The sequence below is a fragment of the Bubalus bubalis genome, chromosome 9 (genome assembly GCF_019923935.1).
Source record: "Bubalus bubalis isolate 160015118507 breed Murrah chromosome 9, NDDB_SH_1, whole genome shotgun sequence".
NCBI classification, from domain to species: domain Eukaryota; kingdom Metazoa; phylum Chordata; class Mammalia; order Artiodactyla; family Bovidae; genus Bubalus; species Bubalus bubalis.
Window position 1 is genome coordinate 91,930,180 of NC_059165.1, and position 15,448 is coordinate 91,945,627.

Below are 15,448 nucleotides of genomic sequence, written 5' to 3' on the forward strand. Positions count from 1 at the left end.
CTTGGAAGGAAAGTTATGACCAACCTAGATAGCATATTCAAAAGCAGAGACATTACTTTGCCAACAAAGGTCCCTCTAGTCAAGGCTATGGTTTTTCAGTGGTCATGTATGAATGTGAGAGTTGGACTGTGAAGAAAGCTGAGCGCCGAAGAATTGATGCTTTTGAACTGTAGTGTTGGAGAAGACTCTTGAGAGTCCCTTGGACTGCAAGGAGATCCAACCAGTCCATTCTGAAGGAGATCAGCCCTGGGATTTCTTTGGAAGGAATGATGCTAAAGCTGAAACTCCAGTACTTTGGCCACCTCATGCGAAGAGTTGACTCATTGGAAAAGACTCTGATGCTGGGAGGGATTGGGGGCAGGAGGAGAGGGGGATGACAGAGGATGAGATGGCTGGATGGCATCACTGACTCGATGGATGTGAGTCTAGTGAACTCCGGGAGTTGGTGATGAACAGGGAGGCCTGGCGTGCTGTGATTCATGGGGTCGCAAAGAGTCGGACACGACTGAGCGACTGAACTGAACTGAACTGAAGCCGAGGCTCAGAAAGCAGGAACCAGGGACAGTGCAGGGGCCAACCCTCTCTGACTCCTGGATCAACTCCCTCCTGAAGGTGCATCATTTGGATTCCCCCACCCCACCACCAGTCCCCCACATCCTTTATTTTCTTTGCCTATAAACCAAGTTCTCAAACTCAGATGGCCCCAGGGACCAGGCAGAAGGTAAGTGCTTCTGTTTAAAAAAAAAAAGGGACAGCATGCCTTTTCTCCAGGGAGCAGAATTTTAACCCCGAGGGAGACACTCTAAGGTATTCACAGATCCATGGGGATTCCAGACTTAGACAGTGTCCTTCCTCTTAAAAAATTTGACCAAATGAAAATCAATGGAGCTGTGTGATAGAGTTTTCAGAGATTTGGGGAATGTTCTCGAACTCTATGCCACCAACACCATGTGGCTATTGCACACCAAGAAACTGAGCATACATGTTGAAGTAACTACAAGCAACTTGTCAGATTTCTGAGTCTGAATCCCCAGGATGATTAAATCAGGTATATACAATTATCAAAGAAAAAAACTTCATATTTGTGACATGCTTTCCGCCCCCCTCCCATCCATTCATTTTCCTACTCATTCATTTGACAGTTCTTACTGAGCTGCTGTGCTGGGCGTGGGGAGCCCGGGAGCAAAAGGCAGCTCCCAGCCTTGTAATGCTCACCACCCAGTGGGGAATGGGCCATAAACAAGATAAGTGAGTGCGATGCACAATGGCTCAGGTGGTGGTAAATGCTACCAAGAAAAGCAAAGGACTGGGATTGAGAATGTGGGAGTTGCACTTTTTAATAAGGTAGACAAGGGTGGCCTTTTAGAGTGCCATTTGAGTACAGAAAGGACGGAGGAGAGGAGGGAGCCACAGAGAAATCTGGGGAGATCTCTGATGATAGAAACAGCCCATTGACCACGCCTAGTCAATTGGTGGTGGTTGTTCAGTCACTCAGTCATATCCGAATCTTTGCCACCCCATGGACTGCAGCATGCCAGGCTTCCCTGTCCTTCACTATCTCCCAGAGTTGGCTCAAACTCGTGTCCATTGAGTCAGTGATGCCATCCAACAATCTCATCCTCTGTGGCCCCCTCCTCCTCTTGTCTTCAGTCTTTCCCAGTGTCAGGGTCTTTTCCAATGAGTCAGCTCTTCACATCAGGTGGCCGAAGTATTGGAGTTTCAGCTTCAGCATCAGTCCTTCCAATGAGTACTTGGGGTTGATTTCTTTTAGGATTAACTGGTTTGATCTTCTTACTGTCCAGTGGACTCTCAAGAGTCTTCTCCAGTACCACAGTTCGAAAACATCAATTCTTCAGCGCTCAGCCAGCCTTCTTTACGGTCCAACTCTGACATCTGTAGTGAATACTGGAAAAACCATAGCTTTGACTAGACGAACCTTTGAATTGGAGATGCAGTTAAAACCTGATGGAGGGACTTCCCTGGTAGTCCAGTGGCTACAACTTTGTGCTCCCAAAGCAGGGGGCCTGGGTTTGATCCTTGGTCAGGGAACTAGATCCTACATGCCACAACTAAGACCCAGCACAGCCAAATAAATTAGTTAAATATTTTTAAAAATGATTTGACTGAGGCAAAATGAGGAGAGGGAGAGAGCTAGAGGAGAATGGGTCTGGAATGGGCAGAGCTCAGAGACGTGAAGTGATTTGTCCAAGGTCACACAGCTGGGAAGTCACCAGGATATATGTGTGACTGATAGCCTTCAGCTATCAGTGGCCTTCAGTGCTGGGATGTGGCCAAAATACCTCTGGTCAAGGGGATGTAACTCAATTCTGATTTGGAAAATAAGGTCTCGATGATTTTGTTCCACATCTTCAACCCTGGCATGGGGATCGTCTCCACCTCCAGTCTCTTGTGAGCACAGCCAAGAGCGCACGCGTGGGTGGGGGAATGGAAGGAAAGGTGGCCGCACCATGGGCTCTTAGCACCACTGCCTCTTCCTCCTGGAAGCCTTCCTGCCTGCCTCCCCAGGCTCGTCCAGGCTAAGGTTGCCACATAAAACACAGAATGGCCAATTAAATTTGAATTTCAGGTCAACAAAAATATACCTTTTGGGGGTTTAAGTGTATTCTGTGAAGTACTGAATCTATTTATACTAAAAAATTATTCAGTGTTGGTCTAAAATTCAAATCGAGCAGGGCATCCTATTTATTTTATTGTTTGACTGAACCTGACAACCCAGACCCAAACTCATGTCCATTTCTCTGCTCCAGCCTCGTGGTCCTGAAAACTCTGTCACTTCTCGGCCTTGGGTGGGGGGGGGCTCCCCTGAGGACAGCACCTGTTCCCAGGAGCCCTAGGGTGGCAGGTAAGAAATTGCTGCTGTTTTCTGAGCGATTTTGTTACATTATTCAGTGGCCTGATTTTGACTGTTCCCATTTTCTGGATGAGGAAACTGAAGATTTGAGAGGTGTTGTAATCAGCTCTGGGACACACAGCCACAAATGGATGGCTGCTGGGTTTGTATCTAAGGTCTTTGTTTCTGAGATCACTGCCTGCTTCCTCCTCCTTCTCTTTCTCCTTCTCCTCTTCTCAATTCCCTTCCAGTGGAAGGGTTTTGAAAACTCCCAGGACTTTCCCACTGAACAGGGAAAGGCAGGCCAGAATCATGCCACAAGGTGGCGCTGCTGCTCCCAGATTGGGACCGCGGTCAATCTGCCATCTGACCCTGTCTCCAGCCATCCATTTATCAAGCATCTCCTATGATGCACCAGGCAGGTCAGATCTGATTGTGAGGACCCAGCAACTCACTGGATAGTCACTCGTTCAACAAACAATTATTAAGTGCTTGCTGTGTGCCAGGACTGCCTGGCAGCCGTGGGGACCCAGTCTAGATCTCTGCCTTCATGGTACTTATAGTCCAGTGGGGAGACCCACATGGGGTCAGCAGGGCCCCCATTTAGACCTTGACAGGCCTGAGACCCTTGTTCTGTATCAGATGCCTCCCTTCAGGAAAAATGATCTCTTACAATTTCGTTGGTATTATTTTATTCATTTTTTCTTTTGATTTTAAGAGAAATTAAAATGAAACCATTCTGTGGGTCCCTGAAAGTGCTGTGGGCCCTGGGTCTCCTGTGACTGATGGATTACAAGTTTCCCCTGGTGACCAGATGGATGAAATAGAGTTGGTCAGGGCTGTGATGGGGGTGCTTGGGGATGGTGGGGTCCAGAGAAGGCACTGGACTTAGATGTGGGGAGTGGTCCTGGAAGCCTTCTAGGAGGAGGTGATGTCTAATCTGAGGCTTGAGAGATGGAACAGGGGTCAGGCAGGTGAAGGTACTAGAGAGCTGTTCCAGGCAGAGAGAATAGAGAGGGTGAAGGTGCAGAGTGAAGCTAGAGGGTAGACCATGGCCATGGGCTGGGGAGTGTCAGGGAGGGGAGACGGAGCTAGACAGGTCAGCAACAAGGGCCAGGCTGGCAGAATCCTGAGGGCACTGGGGAGCCACAGAAGTTTCTGGAGCAGGGGCAGCAGGGGCATGCTGGAGCATTTGAAGGATTTCTTAGGTCATCCTGTGGATGGAGGAAACCTGGAAGAGGAAAATGAGCCCATCTGCTTCAGGTAAGTCTTGAAAGGTGGAAGAGGGGGCACAGGAGGATATTCCAGAAACAGTGATGATTATTCATTCCAGACGTATTTATTAAGCGCCTCTTGTGTACCCTCCTCAGGACACAGCTGTGAGCCAGACAGAACCTCCTTGCCCTCATGGAGCTGACATCCTAAAGGGGGAGACAGAGCCCACACAACTCTCAGCACTTAGTGTATTCGAACATGGTAGGAGGTACAGAGAAAAATATAGCAGAAAAGGAGATGGGTAATAAGGTAGACCTGGGAAGCTTTACCATGGAGGTGACAGTTGAGCTGAGACCTGGAGGAAGGCAGGCTTTTGGAGGAACTATGGGCTTTCAGGAGGATGTGTGCTCCAGCTGGTAGTAACAGGTGTGCAAAGGCCCTGGCACAGGACTGTGCCTGGTGTGTTGGAGGAACAGCGAGGAAGCCTCCATGACTGGCGCATAGTGAGCAAGGGGGAGAGACGGAGGAGGAGAGGGCAGGGAGGGGATGGGCAGGTCGTGCAGGACCTTGTGAGCTGAGGGGAGGGCTTGGGCTTTTGCTCTAAGGAAGGTGGGAGCCATGGATGGCTGTGGGCAGAGGAGGGATGGGACCTGACTCAGGTTGGGGCGATGGGCCCTACCTGGGGGCCTGAGAGAACAGGAGACTTTGGGGAAACCACGGCTCCTTTGAGGAGAGAGGGACTGGGAGTTGGTAGTAGGGGTTGGTTGGAGCCCTGCTGGGGAAGGGGCTTCCTGTGTGGAGCAGAGGTTTGGGGCCTTAATTGTGGGAATAGTGGGTGCAACTTTGGATTCAGAGCAGAGGAGGGGCCCTGTTCAGATCTCTGGGGACACAAGGGTAGAAGCTTCGAAATTCAGGGAAGGGCAAATGGATATCTGAGGGGCAGGCAGGAACTCATGGGCCTGTCTGTTGGGGGTGGTGGGAAGTTGGGAGAGACACTTCTGGAGGGTGACAGGCCAAGGTTTAGAAAGTAAGGTGGACATGGATGTGTGGCTGGGAATCCAGCGGTGGGGCATACCGCGGGGTGACCCTGAGGCTGGGACTGGCAGTGGAGAAAGTCTGGGGGGACACTGGTAAGCAGTTTTGCCTGTCCTAGAACTCCTGGCCTATCATTGCAGATTTAGCATATAAACATCTAGGACCCCTGGTTAAATGTGAATTTCAGGTTACACAGTTAATATTTCTTTAGTATAAATATGTCCCAAGGATTGCAAGGGACACACTTACGTTGAGAAATAACTCGTTTACCTGCGGGACCTGTACTTTTTTCTGGTAACCCTACCCGGGCCAGCACAGACCTGCCCACCTTGTCTCCCCCACCCATGGCCAGTGGGTGGACAGCCTGATCGACTGTGGTCTGATGGCGGAAGGCAAGGTTTTGTCTCCACGGTCTGCTCACTGCGGGAAGCTGGGGGTCTTTTAACATGCAGGCCCTGGCCTGTCCCCGCCCCCCCGCCCGGGTGGCGCCAGCTGCCCGCTGCCCCCTGCGAGGCTTGGGGGAGGGGAGATGTTTCCTGGACCAGCCCCTCCCAGGCCAGCGCAGGGTGGGAGGGGGGGTCCACACTGGGCACCCCCAGGCCCAGAATGCAGGGCCAGGGGTCTGGGAAGCAGGAGGACCTCTACGAGGCCTTTGTCCCCTCCAACCTGGTGGCCAATCCAGCTCGGAGCCGGACATCGGAGGCCCCCTGGCCTTTCTGTGAAGTTCTGCAGCTCAGACTTCCTTGTCAGAAAGTACCGGAAGGACAGAGGCCTAGGGGCTGCTAACCAGGAACCAGATCCCTCGGGGCTGCAGCCACCTGCCCCCCACCGCCCCCACACTAAGTGGCCTTGTGTGGGGTGGCCAGGCCTGGAGGCTCTGGCCCGGCCCTGCGAGCGCCAGCTGCCAGGATGTGCCAGTCACGTTGGCGGCGAGAGAACGGGCAGTCCTTGGCTCTCTCGGCTGCCCCTTTGTTCCCCGGTGGAGGTGGGGTGCTGTTGTCCTGGCAACCGGCCCCTTCCCCCTCAAATGGTCCCTTGAGGTGAAGATTGGAGGCACCTTGGGTCCAGGGGTCTGGCCAGAGAGGGTCCCTTGTCACCCAGGGTGGCAGAGAAGTCCCCTCCCCCAAGCCAGTCCTGCCTGCTAGGATTTCTGTGTCTGGACCTTGGGGGAGGCCAGGTCACCCCCTTGGGATTGGAATGCCGGAGGTGGCAGCAGAGAGGGGGGTGGGGGGGACATTTCCAGCGAGACAGGCGCTGTGCCGGCAGCTGCTGGCCACCCCCCACCCCTGCGCCGCCTGTCATATGCCCCTAAGTTGAAGGCTGCAGCTGGTGCCGGGTGGCTTCAGTTCCGGGGGGGATGTTATTTTGGGGATGGGGGCAAAGGAGCATGATAGGTGCCCCCACCCGGGGCAGGAAGTGAGGCGGCCCCAGCTGCTTCTCCGGTTGGCACACCTGGCCCAGTAGGCCCTGGCGGCCACCGCACAGGAAGTGTTCCCAACGCCCGCCTGTGTGGTCCCCTGAATCTGAGGCCCGGCAGGGAGGCGGCCGGGAGGGAGGGTTCAGCCCACCCCCCACCCCAGGTGTGGGCCACAATTTTGCAGAAGACCCTCAGCTGGGGTCGCAATGGTGACGCCACCGCCACCGGAGTGAGCGCCTACTCAGGCCGATACTGTTTATAGATGTTAATCCCGAGACATCTGGAGGGAGAGGTGGTGGATGAATCTGAGTTCTATAGATGGGGAAACTGAGGCTCAGACATGGAAGCAACTCTGGCGAGGTCACACAGCATAGGAACCACAGAGCTGGGAATCTCAGTAGCTTTTAGGATTTTTTTGGCCACATCGCATGGCTTGCAGGCTCTGCTCCCCGACCAGGGAATGAACCCCAGCCATGGCAGGGAAAGTTCAGAATGTTAACCACTAAGCAACCAGGCGACTCCCTAATCTTCATTTTAAAGATGAAACTGAAGCCCAGAGAGCCTGTATTTTGGACTCCTGGGCTCCAGGTACCCGTTTCTCTGGTTCCTTAGCATCCTTTCAAGCTTCGCAGTAAGAAAAGCTGAAGTCCAGAGAGGAGATTAAAGTGGAGACTCGAGCCCGCAGCCCAGTGCAGGCCCCCTTGCTCATTTTCACAAAGAAAGCCTGCAATGGCTGTGTGGACTCAGACCCTCCAGGGTCTCTGTTCCAGCTCAGCCCCTCATTGATGCCCAGGGACTCTGGCTGGGAAAGTCAGCTGCCTCAGCACTGTGCCTCTGTGAACCAGGTCCTTAACTTTAAGCTGAAACAGTAATAATAACTGCCGAGGGCAGCATGCAGAGGGATTAGGGCATCTAATCTTGGCTACAAGCACTTGGGCAAATCACTGCTCCTCTCTGATCCTCAGTTGTCTCAACTGTAAAATGGGTTGAGGATTGTGATCCCTAACTCACAGATGATGGAGAGGATTAAATGAGGTAACAGGGAACCTAGCAGGGTGCCTGGGACATGGGAAGCACCATAGAAGGGTTGAGTACTTTTTACAAATTTTAAACCATGGTAAAATACACACAACATAAAATTCACCATTTAAACCATGTTAAAGGGCACAGCTAAGTGGCATTAAGTATTCACATTGTTGTGCAGCTACCCCCACCATCCGTCTCCAGAACTTTCTCACTTTCCCAAACTGAAACTCTGTGCCCATGAAACCCTGACTCCCCATCCCCCAGCCTCTGACCTCCATCATCCTACTTTCTGTCCCATGGTTCTGACTGCTCTAGGGACCTCCTGTGAGTGGAATCAGACAGTGTTTGTCCATCTGTGTCTGGCTTATTTCGCTGAGCATGATATTCTCAACGATTATCCTTTTTGTAGCAGGTGTCAAAATCTCCTTCCTTTTTAAAGCTGAATTATATTCCCATATCTGGAGAAGGCAATGGCACCCCACTCCAGTACTCTTGCTTGGAAAATCCCATGGATGGAGAAGCCTGGTGGGCTGCAGTCCATGGGGTCTCGAAGAGTCGGACACGACTGAGCGACTTCACTTTCACTTTTCACTTTCATGCATTGGAGAAGGAAATGGCAACCCACTCCAGTGTTCTTGCCTGGAGAATCCCAGGGACGGGGGAGCCTGGTGGGCTGCTGTCTATGGGGTCGCACAGAGTCGGACACGACTGAAGCGACTTAGCAGCAGCAGCAGCAGCATATTCCCATATAGATGGGCCACATTTGTGTGTTTATTCATCCTTTGATGGACACTTGGGTTGCTGAACCAGGATAGTGATAAGGGAAAGGGTAATTATCTAGAAGGATTTTTGAAAGTGGATTCAACAGAATTTGCCAAGGAATTGACTGGGAAATGTGATTTTTTAAAACTATGTCCACACATTTTGGACATTGCTTTAAAAAGGTGAAACCTGGGACTCCCCTGGTGGTCCAGTGCTTAGGACCCATTTCCACTGCAGGGCACATGTGTTTGATCCCTGGTGGGGGAATGAAGATCCTGCATGCCATGTAGAGTGGCCAAAATAAAAAATAGAAAGAATAATAATGCCGCATCAATGTAAAAAAAAAACTAAAAGATGGAGCTTAATTCTCTTCCCTATGACTATGGGCTGAATTTAGTGACTTATTTCTAACAAAATATGGCAGAACTGATTGTGTCTGATACTTACGAGGCTTCTGAAACCAGATCATAGAAGGCACCGTAGCCTTCCCCATCACCACTCTTGTCACTTGCTGCAGGGGAAGCCAGGTGCCATGTTGTGAGGAGGCCCAAGAAGCCCACTTAGCAAGGAACTGACGCCTCCCACCAATAGTCATGGGACCAGTCATAGCCCCAGCTGAGCCTATAATCACAACTACATTTTGCTTTGTCTGTTTGTTTTGTCCACCCGGCATGCTTGATCTTAATTCCCCCACCATGGATCAAACCTGTGCCCCTTGCACTGGAAGTGCAATCATAACCACTGAACCACTGGAGAAGTCCACAACTGCATTTTGAAAAGCTGTCTCTCTGACTGCTGTGTGGCAAATGGACTGTAGAGGGCAGGAGTGAGAGCAGAGCCCCCTGGGAAGTGGCTACTGCATCAGTCCAGGCAACCAAGCGTGGATGGAGATGGAGAGAATTAGATGGACGCATTTAATAGTTATTCAAGAATTGAGACAAACAGGACTTGGGAGAAGAAAATGTCAGTGATGACCCTAAGGTGGGCTCTTCACTGAAATGGAAAGCTGAGGGAGGAGTAGGTGGAGTTGGGGATGGGGGAGGATGACATGGTGAGTTTAGTTGCGGCCACATTGAGTCCCTGTTCCCAAAATATTCAAGGGTCTCCCTAAATGTATGTACTTGTATAATAAGAATAGACTGTATGGATGTGAGAGTACGACCATAAAGAAGGCTGAGTGCTGAAGAATTGATGCTTTTTAACTGTGACGTTGGGGCAGACTCTTGAGAGTCCGTTGGACTGCAAGGAGATCAAACCAGTCAATCCTAAAGGAAATCAACCCTGAATATTCACTGGAAGGACTGATACTGAAGCTCTGATACTTTGGCCACCTTATGCAAAGAGCCAACTCATTAGAAAATACCTTGATGTTGGGACAGATTGAAGGCAGGAGAAGAAAGGGACGACAGAGGATGAGATGGTTGGATGGCATCACCGACTCAACGGACATCAGTTTGAGCAAGCTCCAGGAGATGGTGAAGGACATGGAAGCCTGGCAGTGCTGCAGTCCATGGGGTTGCAAAGAGTTAGACATGACTGAACCAAAACAACAACAAAAAAAGGCTCTTTGTTGGGGGTGATTCAGCCTACCCAGGGACATTTGACAATGTTTGGGGAAATTTCTGTTGTCACAACTGTGGTGGGAGGGGCGCACAGGGGCAGGGGAGTGGGGTACTCCTAGCATCTAGTGGGTAAAAGCTGGAGATGCTGCTTAGCATCCTACAATTCACAGGACTATCACCTATAAAAAGATTTCATTTCAGTTCAGTTCAGTTCAAAGAGTCATGTCTGACTCTTTGCAACCCCATGAACCGCAGGACGCCAGACATCCCTGTCCATCACCAACTCCTGGAGTTTACCCAAACTCATGTCCATCGAGTCGGTGATGCCATCCAACCATCTCATCCTCTGCCATCCCCTTCTCCTCCCGCCTTCAATCTTTTCCAGCATCAGGGTCTTTTCCAATCAGTCAGCTCTTCGCATCAGGTGGCCAAAGTACTGGAGTTTCAGCTTCAACATTAGTCCTTCCAATGAACACCCAGGACTGATCACCTTTAAAGATTTATCTGACCCCAAATTTCAATGGTACCGAATTGGAGAAATTCTTGTGTAAACAAATGGCCAGAATAAGAAAATCCCAACTTCAGCGGAGGTCGGTTATTCAGTAAAGTTTTATTTCATTTTTTTTTTTTAAGTTTTATTTTCTGAATATGCAACAGTCAAGTACAGATCAAGTTTCCTGAGCAGCTCTCTTCCAAATAGCTATCCCCAAACAGCTAGCAAAAGATGAAAGCCTGAACAAGCCACAGGTGGGAAGTTTTTAAAGAATCAGGATGAAAGAGACTTAAGCCACCTCCTCTTATACCCTATTGGCCAGATTAGTCACATGGTCTTGCCTACGTGCAAGGGATGCTGGGAAATGTAGTCCAGCCATGTGCCTAGGCGGAAGAAGGAAACAGATGGAAAAGGAGCCACTTTGTGACACAGTATTATTATTGTCCTCATTATTTTTGTTATTATTCCTCTAGACCTAGCAGCTTCCTGCGGAGAAGACGATGGCACCCCATCCCAGTACTCTTGCCTGGAAAATCCCATGGATGGAGGAGCCTGGTGGGCTGCAGTCCGTGGGGTCGCTAAGAGTCGGACACGACTGAGTGACTTCACTTTCACTTTTCACTTTCATGCATTGGAGAAGGAAATGGCAACCCAGTCCAGTGTTCTCGCCCGGAGAATCCCAGGGACGGGGGAGCCTGGTGGGCTGCCGTCTGTGGGGTCGCACAGAGTCGGACACTACTGAAGGGACGTAGCAGCAGCAGCAGCAACAGCTTCCTGAATGTATTGCTACTCTTGCATTCTTTTTGAACTCTAGTCCATCCACAGGGTCAGTGGAGTGATTTTTTCAAATCTCCTCTCTCAAATCCTGGCTCTCTAGCCCCCTGTAAAAAAAGCGCTCCAATCAATTCTGCCTCAGCCAAAGAATCAAGTCCAATGCCTTTGGCCTAGTGTTCCAAAGTACAAAATGTTGACCAAGCAGTAGGATATGGATGCCTGCAGAAATGAACCCTAAAGGTCATCCATGTTTCAGGACCTGGTAGAGGAGGGTTGAGAGGCACTGGAAGGCTTCCTGGAAGAGGAGAAATGGATGCTATGACTTTGAAGAAAGCAGAAGCCCCAAATCCAAAATCCGAGAAGCTGGAGGAGGATGAGATGGGTGTGGAGTCAGGGAAGTCAAGGGGAGAGGATATATGAGTAAAGAGGAAATGATCAGCTACAAGAAATGCTGGCAAGAGATTAGAGAGATATCCAGGGTGAGAGAGTGAAATAGGATAAGTCTCTCTTTGCTACAGTTCAGGTAGCAAATACAGGAGTCTTTTAAAATAAATTTTATTTATTTATTTTTGGTTGCATTGGGTCTTCATTGCTGCGCACAGGCTTTCTCTAGTTGGGGCAAGAGGGGGCTACCCTCTAGTTGACATTCACTGGCTCCTCATTGTGGTGGCTTCTCCTGTTGCAGAGCACAGGCTCTAGAGCGCAGGCTCAGAAGTTCCGACTCATGGGTTTGGTTGCCCCAAGACACGTAGAATCCTCCCAGACCAGGGATCGAACCCATGTTCCCTACATTGGCAGGTGGATTCTCAACCACTGGACCACGAGGGAAATCCTACAGGAGTCATCGGGATGAGAAAAATTACCATTTTGCAATCACGAGTGTAGTAACTGATTCAAGCTGGGAGCATCCCCGGATATAAAAAACATTGGGTGAAAATTTATAAGAGGTAAGGATTATAATCTAGGATTATCTTTCACATAGAATGCTTGTCAGTTATAAAGGGAAAACGGCACCTTTCATGAGTATCACCAGAAGAAAGTGATCAAGGTTCACATCATCACCCATAAGGGGACGATAGATCGACATTAACGTGCTGCTCCATACCTTCTCTGCAATCTCACTGCTCAAAATGCACAACCTGAATAGTTCTTTTTGCTGTTTCTGTTGCTTTGGCTGTGATGGGTCTTAGTTGCAGCACACGGGATCTTCGTTGCAGAGTACAGGATATTTATCATGGCATGAGGGCTCTTAGTTGACCCATGTGGGATCTAGTTCCCTGACCAGGGATCAAACCTGAACCCCCTGTGTTGGAAGCACAGAGTTTTAGCCACTGGACCACCAAGGAAGTCGCAGAATTTTTCATAGTAGCCCAAAGATGGAAACAGATGCCCACCAATGGATTAATGGAGAAAAAAAAAAAAGTGAAATACATGGGCGATAGAATATTATTCAGCCTTTTTAAAAAAGAGGGCAATGGGGATGAAAGGAATGGGGAATTGATGGTTAATGGGGACAGACAGAGTTTTAGTTTGGGAAGGTGGCAAAACTCTGGATGGTGGGGATGGTTCTGCAATAACATGAATGTGCTTAGTGCCACTGAACTGTACATGTGAAAATGATGAGGGGACTTCCCTGGTGGTCCAGCAGCTAAAACTCCATGCTCCCAATTAAGGGGCCCAGGTTCCATATCTGGTCTGGGAACTAGATCCCACATGCCACAACCAAAAGCTCGAATACTGCAACTGAAGATCCCTCATGCCACAGTGAAGACTCGGCACAACCAAATAAATAAATACATTTTTTAAAAAAAGTAAAATAAAAATGGTGAAGGTTGGTAAAACTACAGGATGAAATGCAAAGTATAGTGACCCAGCACCGTGATGCTACAATTTACTGCAAAACAATCTGGGAAAGAGGAAACGAGCAAATATGGCCCAAATCAACACCTAGAGGCTCGAGGTGCATGATTCGTTGTATCATTCTTCCAAGCCTTTTCCATAGGAATTGGAATTTTTCCAAGTAAAAAGCCTAAGACAGTAAAAGGAGGACCAGGAAGTAAGGTGGCCATTAGTCCAATGACTTGGAGGTCACTGAGACCTGATTGGTGAGCTATTGGAGTTGGAGAAGACCATGGAAGGGAAATAAATCCTAAAACTCATAACTGACATCCAGCCAGCACTTGCTGTGTTCTAGAAATTCTCCTAAAGGGGCGCATGTACTGGCCCTTTTAATCTTCTCCAAACTCTAGGGGTGAACACTATTGTTCCTCCCATTTTACAGATGGGGAAACTGAGGCCGAGAGGAGAAGTCCCTTGTCCCAAATAGAATGAAGTAAGCATAGTGTGGGCTTCCCAGTTGGCACTAGTGGTAAGTAACCTGACTGCCAGTGCAAGAGACATGAGATATGGATTCGATCCTTGGGTTGGGAAGATCCCCTGGAGCAGGGAATGGCAACCGATTCCAGTATTCTTGCCTGGAGAATCCACATGGACAGCAGAGCCTGGTGGGCTACAGTCCATGGGGTCGCAAAGAGTTGGACCCAACTGAAGTGACTTAGCACACAAACATGCAAGGATATACAGTGAGATGGGAAAGGATCTGCGCCCCTGTCCCCCAGTTCACTGGCACCCTCCTCCAGTCTGATGAAACCCCAGCTGTGAAGGGCACTCACCAGCTATCTTATGATCCATCTCTGGCATTCTTAAAACGCTTCGTCCCACCATCCAGAATGAGTGGAGTCCCGAAGACTGTTATTATATATTAACAACCACTTGTTATATATTTAACAACCACTTGGGGATTGGCACAGTGCAGGGGGCCCTGAGGAGGACTCTGCTGTGGTACCCCCACCTTAATTTCCCCCGCACATGGGATGAAGCTGGGCAAAGGCCTTTGCAGTGGTCAGGACCAGATGGAGGAAGAGACTGCAATGGGGGAACCCAGTGGAGGGCAAGAGGCATGACTAGAAGGCTTCCTGGAGGAAGCATTGGCTCTGCAGCTTTGAAGAACACAGTCTTTCTGGACCTAGTTCTGGGGATGTGGGGATGGCCCAGACCTGGCCTTCAGAGCCTCAAGGATGCTCAGGTCAGGGCCAAGGACACGAAGGCAAGCAAGATCATCCCACTCATCCCTAAAATAAGCCTTTTTGAATTTGGGGGAAGCCAGCAGCTGGAGGATGCCACCCCAGACTTGGATCCCTTTATCCAATGCAAAGGGTAGATCACATACCCAAATCAGCAGGGTAGATCAGTAGATCACATCCCCATCCTGACCCAGCAGTGACCGCCCCCCACCAAGGGAGCCAGGAACGCCACTCAAGCTCTTTTGGAGACTGCTTTTACAGTGCCTCAAGGGACTTCCCTAGTAGTCCAGTGGCTAAGACTCCACGCTCCCAATGCAGGGGTTCCGGGTTCAGTCCCTAGTCGGGGAACTAGATCCTACACGCTGTAAATTAAGAGTTCACATGCTGCAACTGGGACCTGGAGCAGCCAAACAAGTAAATTTTTTTTTTAAAGTATATGAAAGTGAGAGCTCTCTCCCATGAAAAAAATTTGCAAAGACAAAATCAGAAAAGAACGAAATCTGTGCATTCTATCTGCACTGCCGCTCCTCAAAAGAGTTAGATCTAAAACAGCATCTCCGAATGAGTTGCCGCAGGCCAGCCATTCAAGTGTCTAAGCCTCCTGTCTGCTGACCGAGGGCCTGAGGCAAGGGTGGGGCAGGTGTGGATATTTCCTAGCCTGTGGGCACTCCGAGAGAAATATTTCAGAGTCCTTAGCCCAGAAGAAGCAGTCTGGCCCATTCCTTCATTCCTGACTGCGCGGGACCTGGCCTGTGCTTTGGGGACCTGACAGAGCAGTGCTTGTGCTCAGTCGCTAAGTCATCTCTGACTCTTTGCGAGCCCATGGACTGCAGCCCGGCAGGCTCCTCTGTCCATGGGATTTCCCAGGCAAGAATACTGGAGTGGGTGACCATTTTCTCCTCCAAGGGCATCTTCCTGACCCAGGGATCAAACCTGACTCTTACGTCTCTGGAGGGTTCTTTACCACTAGTGCCATCAGATGTTTAAAGATTTTCATGGCCTGATTTGTGTGCGGTGTCTTTTAGTGGCTTGGGGAATCCCATCCCAGATGAAATTCAGGATGCTCAGTTAAATTGGCATCTCAGATACACGATGAGTGATTCATGAATGATTTTTAAAAAGCATCAGGAGACCCCAAATATGGTGGGGAATATACTTATGCTAAAACAATTATTCTTCTGAAATCCAAGTTCAATTAACCCAGGTGTCCTGGATTTTTATTCTTGGGAA